General features: G+C 44.2%; 1 protein-coding gene across 1 annotated transcript in view; it reads right to left on the reverse strand.

The window, feature by feature from the left end:
• The window catches only part of LOC146831027 (neural-cadherin-like), a 473,840-nt gene that overhangs the window by 197,215 nt on the left and 254,131 nt on the right, over nucleotides 1-22,494 (reverse strand). The gene's annotated exons all lie outside the window — the stretch shown is intronic.

Consider the following 22,494-nt stretch of genomic DNA (forward strand, 5'->3'; position numbering starts at 1 on the left):
ATCATGGGTGAAGGAGCGCAGTGAAAACAACAGGCAAACGAGACAAAGTGGGCTATAAAACACTTTTCAGTTCCTTACAGATCAGGGGTTCACGGGCTGATTGGTGCACATTGTTCATGTGAATTGATTATTTTTTTCATATCTGTATTTTTGACTTTGATTTAATAAAGTAATAGAATAAATGGGTTCCCTTCTATACTGGAGCCAGCCCTTCTTACAGTTAAATATGAATCATAAACATTCTTGTAGACTTACAAGACTGTCTGGTAATAACATAATTGTACTGCATGAATAGCGTCTTTTTTTAATTTTTTCGAATCTTTTTTTTAAATAAAATATATAAACTAAAAAAACTGCCAGCGATCCACAAACTATACCTTTGTGCTAGGCCTGTAAGTTTCCCAATAATATATATATTTTCAATATCTATGTAAAAATAAGGAGGAGGAAAGAGGGAAATGGAGGTTGTGACCCACCCATCCTCGTATACCGTGTCACAATCAAGAGAGAGTCGACCTCATCTAGGGCCTCATGTAGGTAGCCATATACCGGTCGGTAACGGACGATTTTCGGTAATTATACCGTTACCGACCGGTATATTGGCTATTGGTATGTAGGGGGTCAATTTCTGAAATCGGAATTTACCGAATCGGTAAAACTACCGAATCGGTAAAATTACCGAATCGGTAACGTTACCGATGTGGTAATTTTACCGATTCGGTAATTTTACCGAATCGGTAAATTCCGATTTCAGAAATGATATGTAGGGGGAGTGTGTGTGTGTGTTTATGAGTCGGTATTTACCACCAACTTTTAGTTGGTGGTAAATAATTAATGTATGTGTGTATGCATTTGGAAGCGCGTAGCAGTGTGCAATGTGGCATACATACATGCCCTTAGGGCATGTATGTGTGCCACATGTGCACACATGGCCGAATCAGGGGTGCAACAGGGTGTCAATGTGACACCCTGCCACCCTTGCATTTTCTCCACCATTACCGAATCGGTATTTACCGATTCGGTAATGAGGCATACCTTCCCCTCAATGGGAAGGTATGCCTCATTACCGAATCGGTAAATACCGATTCGGTAATTACCGAATTGTAACGAATCGGTAAAAAATACCGACTCATTACCTACATACGAGTTACCACTTCTAAAATACCGATTCGGTATCGTTCGGTATTTTAGAAGTGGTAACTGGTATGCTACCTACATGAGGCCCCTAGGGTGGGCCCGCTGGATACAGGGGAAATACTTATTTCTTGAAGGAACTCTTTCTCACTGAATGTTATCCTGTGACACGCTTCATTATTGAGTTCTTCCCGACCCTCTGAGGGTTGGGGCATGAAATAACGTCTTTTCTTACAAGGGAGCCCTTTTTAAGGAAAAAGGGAGTGGCATCTATATTAGGTAATCTTCAAAATTGCCTAGGCGGTGCCCAAATTAGTATTCATTCACGGGTCCATCTTACAAGGTTAAAAACTGGGGGAAACGGTCTTGTTAGAGTTACTATCACAGCCAGTCATCCTTTCCCAAAAGGTTATTAATAGGTACAAACTGATTGTGATGAAAGCCACAGGATTGGGCTACGTGGCAGAAACTAGCTGATCACACTTAAGGGCCAAGGAGTGATAGTAACTCCAACTAGCCCATTTCCCCCAGTTTTTAACCTTCCCTTTCTCCTTCCATTTCTCCTTCCAAGCGTAATTAAAAACAACTGTCTGTAGTGTCCTTAAACTCATGCATTACAAAAAGTATCTCACTAGCTGAACCAGGGATCCCCCTTTCTGTATACTTAAGACAACTCTTCCCCGAATCCAGGTCTTGTGATAACCTGTCTCGGGTTTTGTTGATCGGTTTCCTTAAACTCACCCACAGGCCCAATAAACATAAAATCCTACTTGCAGTGCTTGAAACTCAAATATAAAAGGGAAGGTACTCTCTATCCCAGAGTACCTGTTTGGCAGTGGCAGATGGTAGGGAACGGTGGTGGGGGGCGGGAAGGGGAGGGGTTTTAAGGGGAAAAAAAGAAGCCTTACCTGCTCGTCGCCGTCAACAGCCGCAGCCTCTTCTTTGTCCTCGCTGTTCTCTTGGCTCCCAGCAGCACCCAGGCTCCCCTAAGCCAGTCACAACGCTGCTGTCAACATGACAGCAGCATCGTGATTGGTCTGAGCATCGTGGTCCGGGCCTTAGACAGAGACTGCCGCTGCCCGCGTCCCACGCAGTGGGACATCAGCAGGGCAGCTTTCTAGTGGCCGCCCGTCGCAGCCTTCCCCCTCCCCCTTCTTCTGCCTCGTGCGCGAGGCCGCGCCCAGGGAGGAGATCTCCCAATGCGTGTGCAGGTGGAGGCGGGTCGTTAAGGGGGGCGAGGCTAGCCCCCACCCTACATAGGCGTCCCTCTCGCCCAGTTCCTCCTCTGCTTCCTGCGCGCCGCTCCTGCCCGGACACGCGTATTCCGCTGCTTACACCTCTCGTCTCGTGATGCGCCGCTGCTTACACCTCTCGTCTCGTTGTCTGGCGTCGTGGTTTTGCCGTCGTCGCTTCATGGGTGAGTCCCCAGCCAGGGGGGTGCCGATCTGCCTGTTTGTTCAGGATCGTGTGCCCCCCCCCCTTTTGTTCCCTCGGGTCAGGGGGCGCTTGTGCGTACATTTGGTTTCTGGGGCGGGGCGGGTCAGTGGTCATCTGCTGCCCCGGGGCCGCGACCGCTGGTGATGTCGTCAGTTTGCGCTCTGGGGCTCCAGGATGGTGTTGGAGGCCCTGGGGGCAACATCCGGCACCGTGTAGAGGGCGCGCAGGAGTTCGCTGTGTGAGTGTGCTGCCCACCCCCTCACAGTCTATATACACTACTGCCGTAAGAGGTTTTCGCATGGCGCATTTGCCTCCATGCTGGCAGCTGATTCCCGTGCTAATTATAAAGAGAATGGAGCATGTTGTAGTTGTCGCGTGTTAATGGTAAACGCCAACTTGTGCAATGGTTTCTTTGGTTTTCAGGAGATGCCGCTTGTTCCATCTTTTAGGATCGCAGTATTGTGGCTGTTGCATTAGGTGGTGGGGGTCGTTGTTTATGGGCAGAGTTGTGACCCATTGCAAGGGGTGGGGTACCTGGGGTTTGCTGCCATCCGTCTTGGCTGGCTGTTCTCCCCCGAGTTCTTGGAGGCTCCTCCTGTGGTGCGCATGGCCCCGGTGTGGAGAGGAGGGCTCTGTGGGCGGGTCGCGTCTATCCCTGGCCTGGGTCTCCCCAACATTTCTGGCTGGTAATTCGGGGATGGGGGCCTACCGTGACCTTGCCCTGGCCTGGCTGCCTCGAGCCTGTCTGCCGCCTCCACAGTTTCGGCCCAATGTTGATTCAGCCTAGTGGGCAGCTGCACCTGCAGCAGTAGGTAATTTGTGGTGCAGCTGGGCCCTAGGGGGCATTTATTCCTCGTTCCCGGGGGACGCTGGTTGTAGGCTGCTAATGTGGCAGATGTTGTTGTACCAGGGATGATGATTGGGTTAAGCAGGCACATGATTTTTGGCTTTCACAGTGCCTTAGTATAATTGATATTCCAGAGTACAGGCATGATAAAGAGACAAAAAAAAATGTTGTACCTAAATACGCTAATGATTGGAACTTTACATAAATTTGTAACTCAATTTGAGTAATGTTTGTAAATAATTTACAAGATTGTTTCAGGTACAATAGATAGAATTGTCATTAAGAGAAGTTATTAAGTGTTTACCCCTACGGGCATTAGTGTGTAGGCCACATGGTGGCACTGCTCCATTGTTCCTCAACCTGTTCGAAGTTTATTCGGTTAATTTTTTGGTTCAACTCACAAATGTGGAATTTGGTGCACCTCTTTAAGGGTGGTCTTTGGCCTTCGTGCTAAGATGTTTAGTAACATATCTCACATGGTTTAAAATGGTGTCTCCTTTCACCGGTGCATTTATAAAGCACTATTAATGGCTCGGGAGCAGGAGGCAGGGGCAGGATAGTGGGCACACCTTGCGCGATGGAGGGGGAGTTGCGCATTAACGTCTGTCTTTGTGTCCCCAGCTCAGGTGGCCCCCAGTAGGTACGGGGTGATTTGTGCACACACCCGCGATGCTAGCAGCGGCTTAGGAAGGGGCGTCAAGGGTTGGGAGAAGGGACTTGAGGGAAGGTAGTAACAACGTGCACTATTACAGGAGCAGCACGTATCTAAGAGGAGCGTTCCGTGTCTATAAATATGCAACATGTGATGGCTGGCGGCTCATGTTGGCAGATCCATGATACCAGTGCGTGCATGGTTCACAAGATTTTGCTCCAATACCTCTCGTGTCTCGGGGGCGCGTTCGCGTCGCGGTGGGCCTAAATTTAAAGAGGCTTGCTGGACTTGGGTGCCTTGGCGGTATTGTGAACGCTGCAGCGCTCCATAATACCGCAGGGGTGCCCCCGCGCGCGAGATTGCCGCTGGGCACTGGCCCCGGAGCTGCACGTTTCACCCATGCCATCATGTGCCTGAGCTCTGCCTTTTCACTTTTCGGTTTGTCTCGAAGAATGGGTGGGTAGTCCCAGTCTACAGCGCATATAGTTATTTCCCAGGATATTGCGCAGTATAGTTCCTTTGGCCATGTCGGAGCGGGTATACAGTTCGGATGGCGGTGCATTGATTGGGAGTGTGGGCGCTCATGTACTTCTTTTAGGACCAGCTAAGGATGGCCCGTGCATTATTTGGCCATGCAGCACGGATCCGGGAGTGGGTGGTTGCGTGCTTTGTCCTGAGGGAGGCCTTGGGTGTAGCTCGGGCAACGCACACATGGATGATATCGGTTGTTTTTTCACCGCTCTTGTTGTCCTTTTGCTCTCCTTTAGTCACGTTCATTCATTCTTCACCTTTTACAAAGCATCTACCGGTGATGTAACAAGGTTGCCTCAGCCCCATTGTGCAAGCAAGGAAAATGCCCCCCTTTGATGGCACTTTGGTTAGAAAAATGCAACAACGATTGGGGTTCTGGGTTCTTATTGGGAACATTCTGCATGAGACAAGTATGGTGGAACTACAATCCATGCGAGCAACCTATGGGGGCAGTTCCCAAGCTCGAGTTGAGTTAGTGGTCTCTCTTAACTTGAAGGATGTTTCATTCCTGAAAGCCCTGAACTAGAGGCCACCATCACTATGCACACTATTGACCCCAAGCTTTCATTCGATTCATGGCTTCATGTTGAAAATGCATGGCATCATATTTCTAATGTACTCCTTTGCGGGCCACTTGCCATTTTATAAGGAAATAGGCCTAGGTTGATGGTGATTAGGATAGTCACATGACATCAGATATTGGTTAAATGTTTGGATTTGGACTACCAATGTTATTATTGTGAGTTCCACGCTTGAGTCAGGAGATGCTGCTGTCTTTCATCTTTGCCTTGCTAGCCGAAAGCAGCTGGTGTAATGTTTTCTTTCAAATCACAGTCATAGCTTAGTCTATACGGAAAAGTCAGCAGCCTGAGCTGTTTTGAGACAAGCTGAAGGCCTGGGTTTGTGTCATACATAACATCTTGAAGGTAGATACCTTTCTTGATATTTGGAGTCCGTAACAAGATATTACTCACATAGTTTCAGTATGAGCACCCCCCTGTGCCAGCCGGTTAGTTGATAGCCCTAGCCCGGACTGACACAGCTAGATCTCTGCAGCAGCCGCCTGTGTCTCCAAAATACCGTAAAATAAGTCCTGTTTGACACCATAGGTGTGTGGGGGCAGTATTGTATTTTCGGTGACTGTTCTGTGCTGGCCGAAATATGCGGGGGTAGCGAGCTTGGTCTTACTAGATCAAAGTTGGAGACGGGTGTGTCAGGGAGGGCCGTGACACACTAAGCTAAGTGTGAGTGTGTGGTTCTTGGTGGGCTATGAGGCGGTAATATGTTTTCATTTGTGGAAGGGTTTTATTGGAAACATTTTGAATGAGACAAGTATTGGTATAGATACAGGTTGTTATTTGCAGGTACGGTAGACTGGCTACTTTTACCACCTGTTGTCGAACATAACGGCTTGCCAAAACAGCATGATTTTCAGAGTCTGATGTAAGATATATAGGCATTGTTGTCCAAACATCATGCTCATATTGGTACCTGTAATGTAATTCGTGTTGCTGGTGGAACTACAATCCATGCAAGCAACCATGGGGCAGCTTCCCAAGCTCGAGTTGAGTTAGTGGTCTCTCTTAACTTGGAGGATGTTTCACTCCTGAAAGCCCTGGGCCTGGGGCCACCACCACTATTCACACCATTGTCCCCAAGCTCTCCTTCGCGTGTCCGGGCAGGAGCGGCGCGCAGGAAGCAGAGGAGGAACTGGGCGAGAGGGACGCCTATGTAGGGTGGGGGCTAGCCTCGCCCCCCTTAACGACCCGCCTCCACCTGCACACGCATTGGGAGATCTCCTCCCTGGGCGCGGCCTCGCGCACGAGGCAGAAGAAGGGGGAGGGGGAAGGCTGCGACGGGCGGCCACTAGAAAGCTGCCCTGCTGATGTCCCACAGTGTGGGACGCGGGCAGCGGCATAGTGACCACACCGTCATCCGCTTCATTCAACACGCATGCACAGACGTCACCCAAGGATTACACTGACACTCACTGACAACCTACACTGACAACCTAGGCATGTTCTCCACCCAGGCTGTGCATTACAGCCCAGTGGAGGACATTCTAATGGAGCATGACAGTTTGGTACTGAGAAAGTTCCGGTATGCTCCCATTAAAAGTATTGCAGGACTGCTGAGAAGGACTGGTACTCCTCCTTCCAAATTAAAGGAGCGAAGATAATCAGTACCTGTGAGCAGTGGCGTAGCGTGGGCAGGGACACAGGGGTGATCGCCCCGGGTACAAAATAGGGGGCGCTAATTGCGCCGCGCAATACTTGCCTTGCCCCAGGCGCTGGTAACCCATGCTATGCCGCTGCCTGTGAGGACATGCCCACTTAAAGCAAAGTCAATAAAGAGGCTGGTTCATCCCGGCCCTGTATAATGATGCCTCTGGTCGCTTTACTAGCACGTGTAACCCGGCAGAAGAAGGTTTTTGCCCATTTGGAATGTTTAAACTAAACTGTTTACAGCTGCTCGTTAATGCATCCGAACTCTGCCTGTGGGATGTAACCAAAAGAGCAGAAGTGGACCCTGCATAGTGGGACTGGTAATCTGCAACATAAGCAAAGCGAAGACATGCAAATAAGAAGCAACAACTAATGAAAAGCAGCTAAAAGTAATAAAACACTCATGGATCAGCACACACAGAAATATTTTGCATTCATCAGTGTCACGAGCACAGGTGCTTGTTTATTTCTGATCCCAGAACCTACACACATCGAGAGCCCTCAACCCCCTCCGCCGCCCCCCAGTTCACACTTATGTTGAAAATGTAAACACCACCACTCTCATAACCTGGCACTGAAGAGAACATGACATAACTAATTAAAACCGGGCACTCGTCCCCCTGGCTAGTGTTCTAGCTGAGTACATGAAGCTCCATCTGTTGAGCCACAAAAGCCAATTCAAGAAGGAGCCAATGTTTCAAGGGCCCCGCTGGAAGTGGGCTAGGGGCGCGCCATTTTCTCATCGAATGAAGAGACGTCACATCATCACTTCACAACCACGCTGCAATGGCGTCCATTCACCGGGCAGGAAGAAAGGCTCTAATCTTAAAAGTAAACTTTCTTTCACTCTGCCCAGATGGGAGTGTGAGATGGCACGGCTCGGGCAGCAGGGAACCAGCCTGAGGGGCTAATCCGAGCTGCCCCCTCTCCAGAGCTTTGTTCGAAAACTCGAGTGCAGAAAAACACTCTTCCTTGAAAACAGCGAGGTCCTGACACAGACCTGTAGCACTACAATATAGAGGTGAAGGCCGCGAGCCCCTGAAGGCCACTGTGTTAGGCAATTCACCGTGTCCCACGATAAAAGCCCCCAGCATGACAGCCCCCACCAACCAGCCAATTCCTTAAAGGTTATAGGACTCTCAGGCTATAGAAACGTCCCACAAAGGATAAAAAACCGCAGAAAAGCATTCACTTCACCTACTTACTCCTGCAGACAAAGGCGTTATTGCTACGGAACTACCACCCGCCAGAAACACAGCGCAAAGTCTGCATTGAAATCCCTGCAAACAGACCACGACGCGCTTCATCCTTGGAACTGCTTCTCCTCTCAGTAGAAGGCATGGGAGGTCCAAGTTTCTTACTGTTTAGAAAAAAGGGGACCCCTACATAACTAATAAACTTGCTATATGTAAGGAAAAGGACTATTTAGGTAAGGTACTGTAGCAAGTGGATAAACATGTGACAGGACAAATACTAGGTGTAAACCATGAAAGTAACCACTAATGCTCCCAAAATATGAATAAAACATTATTTTTCCATACACAAAATTTAGTTAGAAAAATATATGATATTTATTTTTTCATTTTTTTATCCCTCATGAATATTTTAATTGGTTAATTATTCTTTTTTGCATAAATATATCATCATTGAACATTTATACAGGCAATATATACATATAAGGTTGATAGAAGCAATGCGGTAGATGGAAAGCTACGCACGTTTCGGCAATGCTGCCTTCGTCAGGAAACCGTCTATTGCTTTGAAACTATTCTTTATGGGTACGAAAATCCTAGACTAAAGAGTCCTAAGATGAACTTAAAACCAAGGGTGCTCCGAGGGTAGTGGGGCAGACCAAAATCACAGAAGACTTTTATTTTAGAGTTGCACACTAATGATTAGTGCCGGTCAGCCAAAAAACCCGTGTATATATATATTTTTTGTATAACTTATCCAGGTGACCCTTCAGTGTTGAATGCCAATATGGATAACAATAGGCAATGAGATTTGATTGTTGATGTACCCCAATATGAATAAAAGATACGTACCAGAAAATGACGAAATATAACTGAAGTGGTAGTCTTGAGTCAAAGAAATCATTCAGATAATGTAAATGTATAGGTATTTCTATAGCGCCGATGACCACTACGGGTATCTCAGTGCTGTACTCATACCGCTGAAGGAACCCTTCCTGGCTTTCCGTGTGGAGTGTCCACTCCTGGGCACCCCCATGGTGAGGCCAGGCATCCCAGCGCTGTTGGGGCCGTTGTGGAGATTAAGCAAGCTATTGCCCAGAGTTGCAGCGTGGGACCCAAGATTAGAATAGGCACTGAGGCGAGAATATCCGGTCCGCGGAATTTATAGGCCGAGACCCTTCCGCGACGGGAATCGAACCCTGGTCCCGGACCAGTGCTCTGCATCGAGGTCTGCCGCTCTAACCATTGAGCCACACTTGTCCACTACCACCAGGACCTGATTCTATCTTTGACCGTTAATACGGGTGGCTCCAGTTGATGTAGACAGAGTCTACATCAGCTTTCCATCTGCCGCATTGCTTCTATCAATCTTATATGTATATATTGCCTGTATAAATGTTCAATGATGATATATATATGCAAAAAAGAATAATTAACCAATTAAAATATTCATGAGGGATAAAAAAATGAAAAAATAAATTACCTACTGGCGGTCGCCAGTAGGTAGTTATAGTTAGGACCACGTTTCCATAGGAAATCCGCAACATTCTATTTTGAATAACTTTGGCGCCGGTCGACGAATCCTCGCGAATTTTTCAAAATAGGTGGGGCGCTACGCTCCGCTCCTACCCTGAAAGTCTCGGGGGGATTCGTCAAGCGGGGGCTGAGATAAAAGGGGGGTCCCAAAACGCGTTTTTCCCATGCATTTTTCCATAGGACCTTTAGACAGGGCTACAGCCCGAACGGCTGAACAGAATTACTAGAAATTTGGCAGAGAGGTAGTCCTCAGGTCAAGGAAGTGCCTTTTGTAGGTTTGGTGTAAATCTGTTCAGTAGATTCTGAGAAAATAGCCTTTAAATCAATATATATATCTGAGCCAGCTTACGGTGCGCTTACGGTACGCTTACCGTACGCGTACGGTGGCGTGCGCGAGCGCGATTCTGATTGGCTCTTAGATCTTAGTAAACATTCGAATCGGCCGAAATCAGGAAGCGGCGGCCGCCATTTTCTCTCTCGCACTGAGAGTCATGTTTAAAATATAAAGCACAAAAACATGTAAAGGGGCTGTTTAGACAGCTCCCACACACATAGCCATGTTGAGGGAGTCCCCAAAGGTCCCCCAAGGCCAAAAACGTAATATTTATTTTTTCGCTAATTTCGCCGATTACGCTTACCGTACGCGTACGGTAAAAAAATTATCCAAAAAAAAAAAATTATCCACACTCTCCACACCCCGTGTGCAATTGGTGCCCGAAGGGCACCATTTGTGCATGGCTTATATCATATACGAAAAATTAAAATATTACCTTTCGAAACGAAGTGCATCATATGTCCTCCATGTGCACACGGTGCGCGAAGCGCATCGTGCGTACATGGCCCATCTAGCGTAACGTGGGCACGCGGTGCGCGTAGCGCACCGCGTGCCCACCGTGCGTGCACGGCACTAACTGCGTAAAGTGGGCGCGCGGTGCGCGAAGCGCACCGCGTGCTCACTGTGCGCGCACGGTGCGCGCACGGAACGAACTGCGTTAAGTGGGCGCGCACGCCACGAATGGCGTAAAGTAACTTAGCATTTAAAAAAACGTACAAATTCACTGAAAAAACCATAGGTTTCACACATGTTATAGTTAGGAATTAGCATTTAAAAAACCTTGCAAATTCACTGAAAAAACCATAGGTTTCACACATGTTATAGTTAGCGGAAATTTTACTGATAAAAAACCAATGAAATTCCCCCGTTATAGTTAGTGCAGGCAACTATAACTCACGCGACCGCAATCTTCTGCTGATGACATATGTGTCTTTATGAAAAAAAAATATTTGTAATATATGTATAGCTAAAAATGTATGGAAGAAGACATGGGCAAATAAGTGTCTAAATACAGTATTAGCATCAGCAGAGGATTGCGGTCGCGTGAGTTATAGTTGCCTGCACTAACTATAACGGGGGAATTTCATTGGTTTTTTATCAGTAAAATTTCCGCTAACTATAACATGTGTGAAACCTATGGTTTTTTCAGTGAATATCATATATTTTTCTAACTAAATTTTGTGTATGGAAATATAATTTTTTATTCATATTTTGGGATCATTAGTGGTTACTTTCATGGTTTACACCTAGTATTTGTCCTGTCACAGGTCCAAGTTTCTTACACATTCTACAGTGCTTAATTTGTAAATACGGAAGACAGGGGCACAATTCTTTTTTTTCCTTAGGAGCCTCCACCAGTGCCGTCAAATGCCAGGGTGGCCGAATACCAAGGCTGTCTCGTTTTGATTCCACACCCTGCCTCTTTCTTCCAGTACCCTACAAGTTACACTATGTTTTTAATCTCGATATCGCAGGTTATGTTTCAGCCCTGCATTCCCTCTGTCATCCTTTGTCTTCCTCACCCTTTCTCCCTTTTCTGCCTTTCTCTCTCTTTTTCTGAATCAAAATCTGATGAAGAAACGTAAGCCCTGCTCCCAAAAAAGGAGTACTATGTCCATCACCTGCATCCGGTGGAACATATCAATCACTGCGCTGCAGGCACAAAGGGGAACTAGTAAGTAAATATATTGTAGGAAGTGAAACTTAAATCCCAAGCTTCAGCTCATGGGCCACATCACAATATGTCCACAAAGGGAAACAGCGTTTACAACGCTGTTCTTAACCTGCAGGTAGGTAACAACACGGTCGTTACAACGACCGCGTTGTTACCAGGCGTGCCTTTACAACGCAAGTCGTTTCTACGACTTGCGCTAGGTGGCGTGCAAGACCAAAGAATGTGTTGGATTTTAAAACCAGCACATTCCCTGCTGTTGCGCTAACTGGAGTAGGAATAGTAATTTATACGATTCCTAATTCCAGCGCGCCATCTAGTGCAAGTCGTAGAAACCACTTGCGTTGTAAAGGCACGCGTGGTAACAACGCGGTTGTTGTAACGACCGCGTTGTTACCTACTACGATGTAATATGTGGCGTTGTAATGTCACATATTCATCCACAAATTGTTCGGCCCCTATAAAATGTTTGTTGAGCAATTTTTTCTTCCATAAGCAATATCTGATTTAAATTATCTTTTTTTATCAAAGCTTTAGCAAGACCCACTTCCGCTGCCTCTAATTGCTGATAGAACCCTCTCATTTGTGATCGTAATTTATTTTGATGGTATAATCCAAATTTTGTCGTTTCTCCTCTAAAACAGGCCTTAAATGTATCCCAAACTATTGCAATATTAGCCGATCCCAAGTTAATACTAAAGAATTCTGTCATCCATTCGGTTATATGGTTTCTATATTGTATATCAAGACAAAGCTTCCTATCAAATGAAAAGCTTTTTACAATATTTATCTCGGCCAGGATTGAACAGTCAATCATAAGAGGAGAATGATCCGAAGTAACTCTGGAGAAAGTCCGTATCTTTGTCTGTGTATGAATAGTTGAAGATATAAAAAAGTAATCTAATCGGACTAGTTTCTTATGAGGTGCAGAATAATACGTGTATCCTGGAAGAGAGGGGTATTTTTTACTCCAAATGTCCACTAAACCATGATCCTCGACTAGATTGTATAAAGCTTTAAAAACTCGTGGTTTTCGTCCCTGATAGTATGCTAAGCCTCTCATTAGTTCCGTGGTACTTAAGTTAATATTCAGATCTCCGCATAAGATTAACGGTGTTCTCCAATTGGCTAGCTCTATATTTAGTAACTCGAGAACTTCAGCCTCATCCATATTAGATCCGTATATGGAGCAGATTGTAAAGATCCTACCCCGCACTGTGAACTCTGCAATCACCCATCTACCCCATTTATCAGCTAATTTACGACCGACTGTGCAGTATCCAGGTCTAGATAAAATCATAACCCCTCTGGTATTATTAACTTGTTGGGAAGCTACATTCAACGTATAACCTAGATCAGCTATTAAAAACCTATTATCCCAAGAGAGATGTGTTTCCTGCAAACAGAGAATATCAGGTTGGATAAAGCGGACTTCTGCAGCTATTTGTCGTCTTTTATTGCTGGAGTTAAGCCCGGATACATTAAAAGAGCAAATTTTTATACTTCGAGACATTAAGAATTATTCTCAAAATCAATATAATAATCAATATCCACAATACAATATCATTCCAGTCAAGCTGAGGATTAAACAAACATAAGCTCTTAACATACGTACATCGTTCAAAAATATCCGTTTCAAAGCTGTCATTTGGAACCGCCAAGGAATTTTTTCCCCTTATTCCCCACCTACCCCCACCACCTTCCCCTGCCCCTCCCCCCCTCTTCCCCTCCCCAACCCCAGTGACCCCTTCCCCCCTCCCTTAAACAAGGCTTTAGGACCCAGTCCTGAGGATGGGAGTGAGCGTCAGCCCCTCTGTCAACCCCACCAGCTCTATCTACTCTAAAAAAAAAAAAACAAGTCTTGGGGAAACAAACCCCTTCCTGCTATGCACCCCCCGAAATCTTATCTAATCTAGTCTTTGCACTCGTTCCTAGACAGAGGCTTACCCCCGAAGCATAACTAAGCGTTACAAAGTATGGTAATCTAATAAACACGTACATAGACAAGTATTATCAGGATATTTCTTATCAGAAAATAAAATGGAGAGAAAAAAAAAAAGAGAAAAAAGAGTTCGTTTAAGGGTTCTTCAAAGAATGTAAATACTCTTTTGCTAAAGCGACATTAGTAAAAAATCTTGATCTTTCTTTATAAGTCACTTTAAGTTTTGCAGGGTTCATGATGTAGGCCTGCGCACCCTCTTTTTGAAATGAATCCACCAATTGTCGCAATTGCCAGCGAATATCCATTGTGTATTTTGAATAGTCAGGTACCGTGAAAAAAGTATATCCTTCTGCCATGGATTTGCTGTTTAGTCGAGTTTGCAGGTAAACATCTTCTCTGGCTCGAAAGCTATTGAAGGCGACAAGGATCGGTCTCGGTCTAGATCTTATGCTTTGCCCGGGTCGAGACTGAACATTAAAAGGGAATCGGTGAGCCCTTTCAATTTCTCGGTCCCAATCCCATTTATTTAAGCCAGGAAAAGCTTTCTGAAACAGATCCACCACAAACTTCCGTGGATCTTGCCCTTCGTCACCTTCCGAGATCTGCATTATCCTTAGGTTGTTGCGTCGCGATCGTTTTTCCAAGTCGGCCATTCGCCAAAGCACATCATCTCTGTTGCTACTCAAGATCTCGGTAGTTTTTTTTTGCTTGGACATATCATCTTCAATATTGGATATACGTGTTTCGACTTCTGTAAATCGTTCGCCAAAATCGGATTGTGCTTTCACAAGCCTCCTAATCGAGCCTTGTAGCTTCCGACAGGAGTTTTGTATCTTCTGACTATCTAATGCGGTCTTGTCCATATGACTCAGAATTGTTTGATAAATTGTGGTGAGAGTGATGTCCGCCATTTGGGTTTCTTGAAAATCGGCGGTGTCAACAGCTAAAGGTGTATCACGGCCTCTTACTGTGATGGGGGTATCCTCTTCCCCAAGCTCGCCGCTAGCGTTCACCTCATCTTCAAAAGACTCGCGTTCCCCCTCAAAAGACATCTGACTCGTACATTGTGTAACCAAGTCCTCGCACGAGGATGCTGAGTTCTCTGAGACGGAATAAAAATCTCCGGATTCAGCCTCTAGTGGCATAAGCCTGACAGGCTTTTCAAAGATTAAGTTATCAGTTACAGTTAAGACTTCAGGAGGTGATAAACAACTAGGCTCTTTCTCTGCAATTACATTACTGCCCACCGCTTTTAATATGTTGTTATCCCCTGCATCTTTCGGAACTTCGTCTGCGGCGGGAGCATCAAGCTGAGGTGTAGAGCAGTTATTTACCGATAAAAGCTCATTAGTCGGCATCACTGAACGTTTTTGCTCGGTGTTGGTGTTGGAGAACAGTGTCATAATTGTTTGTTTAACTTTCCCTGAATGAACGCTGGAATCTCTCTCACCTTTTTTTGTTGCAGGGATAGAAGTCTTTAGTTCCTGTCCACGGCCCTTCCGAGCTTGTTTTGGAGCCATTTCACCTTTCTCCGGCAAATCCGTCTCTATACTGGCGAAATACTCGCCACGAAGCCAAGCCGGTACACCTGTGCTGGTCACCGCCCACCACGCTCTTCGCAGCCTCCACAGTGCAGCTACAGCGGTGACTGCCTCCAGCATCAACATTTAAAAGGATATCAGCGTTTTTACAAAACCCTCAGCATAACCGTAAGTCCGGGCTCGAGAGGTAAATAAAGCGGTAGTTTTTCTGAAAGCGTTTTCTAAGCAAGTAAGCATCCGCTCTCATAGATCGCGGGCGGTACACAGCAAACTCGTTGTAGAGCTGCGGGACAGAGGAGAGTCAGCTCACACAGCCGGCGCGGGAGCTCGCGCAGACGCCATCTTGCCTCTCATGGCGTTGAGGTTCAACACAGGGGTATGGGCCGAAGAGATAGCGCGTAAATATTTGGCAAATAGAAGACATATGTACGAATATGGTGAATCTATTGGCCGCTCTCAAGCTTTGAGACTAAAAATGAAGTCCACCTCTCGGGTGATTTCAAGAGTTCAGGATCAAGCCGGGGTGGTTCGGGAAGCCCCCTCGGAAATCCTAGAAGTATTTCAGCAATTCTATTCGGAACTTTATACTCGGCAATCAAACTCTTCCACGGCTCAGATTCCTGATTGTGCCGTGATAAACCAACTAAACAAGGTAGAAGCAGATATTCTAGATAGCCCTTTTACCATGGAGGAACTAGAGGCGGCGGTTAGTCAAATACCTAATGGGAAGGCCGCTGGCCCTGACTTTATTCCTGGGGAAGTCTATAAATGCTTCTTTGAGCCACTAAAGAATGTACTGTTAGCAATATTCAGGACGGCACAAAAGGGAACAGCACCTGCTACATGGAACGACGCTTCCATAGTCGTTTTCAGTAAAAAAGGGAAACCTCCTGAATTACCTGGATCATATCGTCCAATATCCTTACTTAATTGCGACAGTAAGCTATATTCCAAAATGTTAGCCAATCGTATGTCTAAAGTCATATCTTCATTAGTCACTATAAACCAGCATGGTTTTATACCAAAAAGAGGAACGGTCTCTCATATTAATAAAGTCATCACCTTATTTGACTATGCAGATGTGAAAAAGCGGGACTTAGCCCTGATACTTCTTGATGCTGAGAAAGCTTTTGATCGCGTGGAGTGGGTTTATTTATGGGAAGTGATGAGACGGATGGGTTTTGGGAGTGCTTTTCTAACGGCAATTCAGGTATTATACATCGCACCAATTGCTAGAATCACAGCCATGGGTTTAAAGTCAGAGAAGATCAAAATCACTAGAGGAACAAGACAAGGGTGTCCTTGCTCCCCTTTACTTTTTGCTTTATATATTCATCCTTTTATTATAAACTTACAGGATTCTCAACGCATCAAACCTTTTTCAGTTGCTGACATTTTATTTACAGTATTTGCATATGCAGATGATATAGCCATAGTGACTACTGATCCTAGGGAGGCAATGGCGGAGATCGAATTATTAGCCAAAAATTTTGGAATTATGTCAGGATATAAGTTAAATGTTGAAAAAACCCAAATTCTTTGCACAAAGAATATACAATTTAATGACTCTCGGGTTACAAACGAAGTCACTTATCTAGGCATTCAAATTAAAACCCAAATGCAAGAAATTGTTGAAAGTAATTGGGAAGCGAGTATAGCTCAAATTAAACACTCATTAGATAAATGGAGTAGACTTCAATTATCCATAATCGGAAGGGGGAATATAATCAAGATGAATATATTAGCCAAGATTTTGTATTTATTTCGAAGTATACCCTTGGAATTTCCTTTTAAACATATACAGAATTTACAAAATATTTGTGGGAAATTTGTATGGGCTCCTGGTAAACCTCGTAGAGCCATGAAATGGCTTACATTACCGGAAGGAAGAGGAGGTCGTGGTCTACCTGATTTTCTTTCTTATTATTATATCTGTTTTTTACAAAAAATGGGCTATATATTGACAGGGGAACCTCCAAAGAACGAGGCGGATACCCCATCTATCTTTTTTTTACTTTTAGGAGAACAGGCAAAAGGCTGTTTATTAAAAGAATTAGAGGGCAATTATTACAAACACACACGATTTAAGGTACTTGCCTCAGCATTTAAAGTGTGGAGAAATGTTAAGAAAATGATTAAAATAGGTAAAATTACATATTACACTCCTTTTGATGCTTACAAAATACTCCCCTCTGTGTTCTGGGATGACAATGCTAAGATATGGCTTAAAAAAGGGATTTCAAAAATAGGGGATTTATATCATAAAAATGCTATATTCGTTACATATGCAGAATTATCGGATAAATACCGGCTTTCACAGGTGTTTTTTTTTAAATACCTTCAAGTTCGCGATTTTTGTTTAAAAAATCAGATTGAGGCTCTTCCTAATGACTTAATCGAGGGAATCCGTCTTCAAAAAAGGATTGGTCCATTATATGCGATCTTAAATGAATACAGAAATGATGACATGCAAAAATACAACCAGTATTGGATCATCCAACTGGAAGACCCTCAAATTGACATAGGGGAATCGTTATGTCTCGCAAAAAAAATTTGTTTGGCAGCTAATTTAAAAGCTCAAGTTTATAAAACTATTTTTAGGTTATATTATACCCCTAAACGTATGGCGACCTGGGGTGATAAATACGATAGTAAATGTTTTCGGTGTGGAGAACAGGAAGCAGACATCTTACATATTTTTTATAATTGTACAAAATTGGCGCACTTTATTGCTGAGGTTGAAAGATTTATATCATTGGTATTAGCTTGTCCCTTAAAGATTTCCCCGTCACTGATGATATTGGGAAGATGTCAAAAAATATATAGCCATCAGGTCCTAAAAGAACATATTTACTTTCTATTTCTTGTAATGACGGTCGTCCGGCTATGTATTGCAACAGAATGGTTATCACCTGAACCTCCGACTTTTGAATTCTGGAGAGCTAAGCTGTATCGTATGTATGAAATTGAAATGCATCTATATGCCTTAAAAGGAATCAGGAAGAAACGTCTAGGCATATTAATTTGGGGAGCCCTTATGAATTTTCTTTCTGATGATATGGGTACATCGTAGTTTGTGTGATCTGCTTGTTCTTTTTTTTGCTTTCTGTTATTTGAACTCATGTATGTTTTTAATTGTGGAACTGTCTTGGAAACAATAAAAATAAATAAAAAAAAAAAATGTTTGTTGAGGTTATAGCGAGCACTACCTTTCCTTTTTACCTCGTTTATTCGGATACCTAACTTATCACCAGTGCCTGATCTTTGTTCCTTGGAGCGGCCTATCACTGTACAATTCAAGAGCCCCCACTCCTTTTTCGTGGGTCCAGAGGGTTAGTCTATGAGGTGGTTAACCACCGTTTAATGCCACATTTTAACTAGAGTTTTTATAAACTGGCAACTACGCTCCCTACAATTGCAGTCTGTGACTGTTGCACATTTTCAAGTTCCTGCAAAAACTACGGAAACACCTTTACCCCGTGACCATAATTTGACAACAAAGGTATGTAAAACTATGTCATGGAAAGATGTCAGCTGCCTGTAAAACATATCATTTATGGTTTTCTTTCAAGACTAAATCACATTGGTGCTAAGAAGTGCCCTACACTCTCACCATGGGGTTACGTATGTTTAACTAGACATCTATGTGCTTTCCAGATCTATAGATGCCATGAAGTAAACCCGGTGGTGCTGCAATAATTGTCAGAGTGGGGCTGCTGCTGTCAGTGTGATATCCTTGATTTCATGGGGATTGTGCACAATCCAAGCAATACACATAGAGCAAGTGTGGCAAATGAGCAATGCCCATTCGGCAAGAGAGTGATTAGGGTCTAGTATGTAGCTGCAGTAGCTTTTTGAAGTACACAGTCACAAATATATTAGTGACCGATGAAGTGGTAGCAAACTGTCATTACAAACAGCCCATTTTCTTTTGAAATGGCCACTAAATATGTACATTGTTAAATTATATAGCACACGAACAATAATTGAAAACAGGTTTCAGCAAATATTTATCGTTTGCACATCACCAAGTAAAATATCTTCATTTTTTTGGATCCTATTAAAATCTTTGTTTCCTTCTCATTTCGGAATTAAAAATGTGCTTCACTTGTGATTTTCTAACTGCAGATACATTTTTAAATATTTGCACAGTTCATATACAGTTATTTTCATTTTTTTCTGTTAGAAGAAAATACATTCTACAGCTTTTTCATTCATGCTCCCTGTTCCCCAGCAAGATTGTCACCTAGTTAACTAAACAAAATCCTTTCACTTTGGCAGGGCCGGACTGGCTGTAGCGGGCACCGGCGTTTCCCCGGTAGGCTGCTAGGGTGGGGGACAGATGATGGCCCCTGAGAGCCCGTTTTTGTTACTGGGGGCCGGCAATATTGGCCACCTGTAACAAAATCGGCCGAAACCAGCCGTTGCAAACAGCTCAGCCTCGCCCTCCCCCCCCCCCAGGGGGGCTGGCCGAGCAGTTTGCCAGGGCCGGTTTCGGTTCCCAGTCAGGCCCTGCACTTTGTAGTCAAAGAAAAATTAAACACCAATCTCGATGCTAAAAGTATAAGCAGCAATTTGTCAGAATATATAGCCTGAAATGTGATGTCTGTCTTTGAACACGCAGCTAATGTGACAAGATAAAAACAAAGTTTACAAGCACAGTTATGGCTTATATAACTTCAGAACTCCAGCAATGTTATTTTGGGGGTGACACACCTCTACTTGCCAATAAGTAAACCCATATTCATTTTCTCTCTCTATATATATATATATTCACTGAAAAAACCATAGGTTTCACACATGTTATAGTTAGCGGAAATTTTACTGATAAAAAACCAATGAAATTCCCCCGTTATAGTTAGTGCAGGAAACTATAACTCACGCGACCGCAATCCTCTGCTGATGCTAATACTGTATTTAGACACTTATTTGCCCATGTCTTCTTCCATAAATTTTTAGCTATACATATATTACAAATATTTTTTTTTCATAAAGACACATATGTCATCAGCAGAAGATTGCGGTCGCGTGAGTTATAGTTTCCTGCACTAACTATAACGGGGGAATTTCATTGGTTTTTTATCAGTAAAATTTCCGCTAACTATAACATGTGTGAAACCTATGGTTTTTTCAGTGAATTTGCAAGGTTTTTTAAATGCTAATTCCTAACTATAACGTGTGTGAAACCTATGGTTTTTTCAGTGAATTTGTACGGTTTTTTAAATGCTAAGTTACTTTACGCCATTCGTGGCGTGCGCGCCCACTTAACGCAGTTCGTTCCGTGCGCGCACGGTGCGCTTCGCGCACCATGAGCACGCGGTACGCTTTGCGCACCGCGCGCCCACTTTACGCAGTTAGTGCCGTGCACGCACGGTGGGCACGCGGTGCGCTACGCGCACCGCATTCCCACGTTACGCTAGATGGGCCATGTACGCACGATGCGCTTCGCGCACCGTGCGCACATGGAGGACATATTATGCGCTTCCTTGTGATAGGTAATCTGTTGAAATTTTTTGGGGAAATGCTGTGCTCTTATATGCCATGCACGAATGGTGGCCTTCGGCCACCATTTGCACACGGGGTGGAGAGAGTGTTTTTTTTTTTTTTTTAAATAATTTTTTACCGTACGCGTACGGTAAGCATACGGTAAGCGTAATCGGCAAAATTTTCGAAAAATAAAAAATTACCGTTTTTTGCCTTGGGGGATCTTTGAAGACTCAACTAACATGGTTATGTGCATGGGCGCTGTCTAAACAGCCCCTTTATATGTTTTTGGCATTTGTTTATCAGCTCCCCCCTCAGAGTGCGAGAGAGAAAATGGCGGCCGCCGCTTCCTGGTTTCGACCGATTCGAATGTTTACTAAGATCTAAGGGCCAATCAGAATCGCGCTCGCGCACGCCACCGTACGCGTACGGTAAGCGTACCGTAAGCGCACCGTAAGCTGGCTCAGATATATATATTGATTTAAAGGCTGTTTTCTCAGAATCTACTGAACAGATTTACACCAAACCTACAAAAGGCACTTCCTTGACCTGAGGACTACCTCTCTGCCAAATTTCAAGTAATTCTGTTCAGCCGTTCGGGCTGTAGCTGTGTCTAAAGGTCCTATGGAAAAATGCATGGGAAAAACGCGTTTTGGGACCCCCCTTTTATCTCAGCCCCCGCTAGACGAATCCCCCCGAGACTTTCAGGGTAGGAGCGGAGCGTAGCGCCCCACCTATTTTGAAAAATTTGCGAGGATTCGTCAACCGGCGCCAAAGTTATTCAAAATAGAATGTTGCGGATTTCCTATGGAAACGTGGTCCTAACTATAACTACCTACTGGCGAACGCCAGTAGGTAATATATATATATATATATATATATATATATATATATATATATATATATATATATATTCACTGAAAAAACCATAGGTTTCACACACGTTATAGTTACGAATTAGCATTTAAAAAACCTTGCAAATTCACTTAAAAAACCATAGGTTTCACACATGTTATAGTTAGCTGGACATTTCACTCGTAAAAAACCAATGAAATTCCCTCGTCATAGTTAGTGCAGGCAACTATAACTCACGCGACCGCAATCCTCTGCTGATGACGTCAGATATTACATCACTGTATTTAGACACCTATTTACCCATGTCTTCTTCCATTAATCTTTAGCTATACATATATTACAAACATTTATTTTTCATAAAGACACATATGTCATCAGTGATGTAATATCTGACGTCATCAGCAGAGGATTGCGGTCGCGTGAGTTAAAGTTGCCTGCACTAACTATAACGGGGGAATTTCATTGGTTTTTTACAAGTGAAATGTCCAGCTAACTATAACATGTGTGAAACCTATGGTTTTTTAAGTGAATTTGCAAGGTTTTTTAAATGCTAATTCGTAACTATAACGTGTGTGAAACCTATGGTTTTTTCAGTGAATTTGTAAGGTTTTTTAAATGCTAAGTTATGTATTTATAATTTTTTTTTTTTTCAGGTTTTTCACCGTGCGCGCACCGTGAAATTATTATTTTTTTTTTTAAATCGCGAGGTGCGCGCGCCGTGCATGCGCTGTGGGCTCATGGTGCGCTCAGCGCACCGAGCACCCACGGTTCGCAGTGCGTGCCGTGCGCGCGCTGTGCGCGCACCTCGCGATTTAAAAAAAAATGTTTTTTTCTCCCTTGGGGGTCCTTCTGTGACCCCCTGACCAAGGTTAGGGTGTCAGGAACTGTCCACTCTGCCCCCTTTTCACGTTCTCCTCCTTTCTTTTTCACCCCCTCAGACTGCGAGAGAAAAAATGGCGGCCGACACTTCCTGGTTTCGACCGATTCGAATGTTTACCGACATCTAACAACCAATCAGAATTGCGCTCGCGCACGGCAGGGTGCACGCACAGTGCGCGCACGGTGCGCGCGTATAGATATTGATATGCTTTCAAATGCTATTTTCTCAGGA

The sequence above is a fragment of the Triturus cristatus genome, chromosome 5_1, assembly GCF_964204655.1.
Source record: "Triturus cristatus chromosome 5_1, aTriCri1.1, whole genome shotgun sequence".
NCBI classification, from domain to species: Eukaryota; Metazoa; Chordata; class Amphibia; order Caudata; family Salamandridae; genus Triturus; species Triturus cristatus.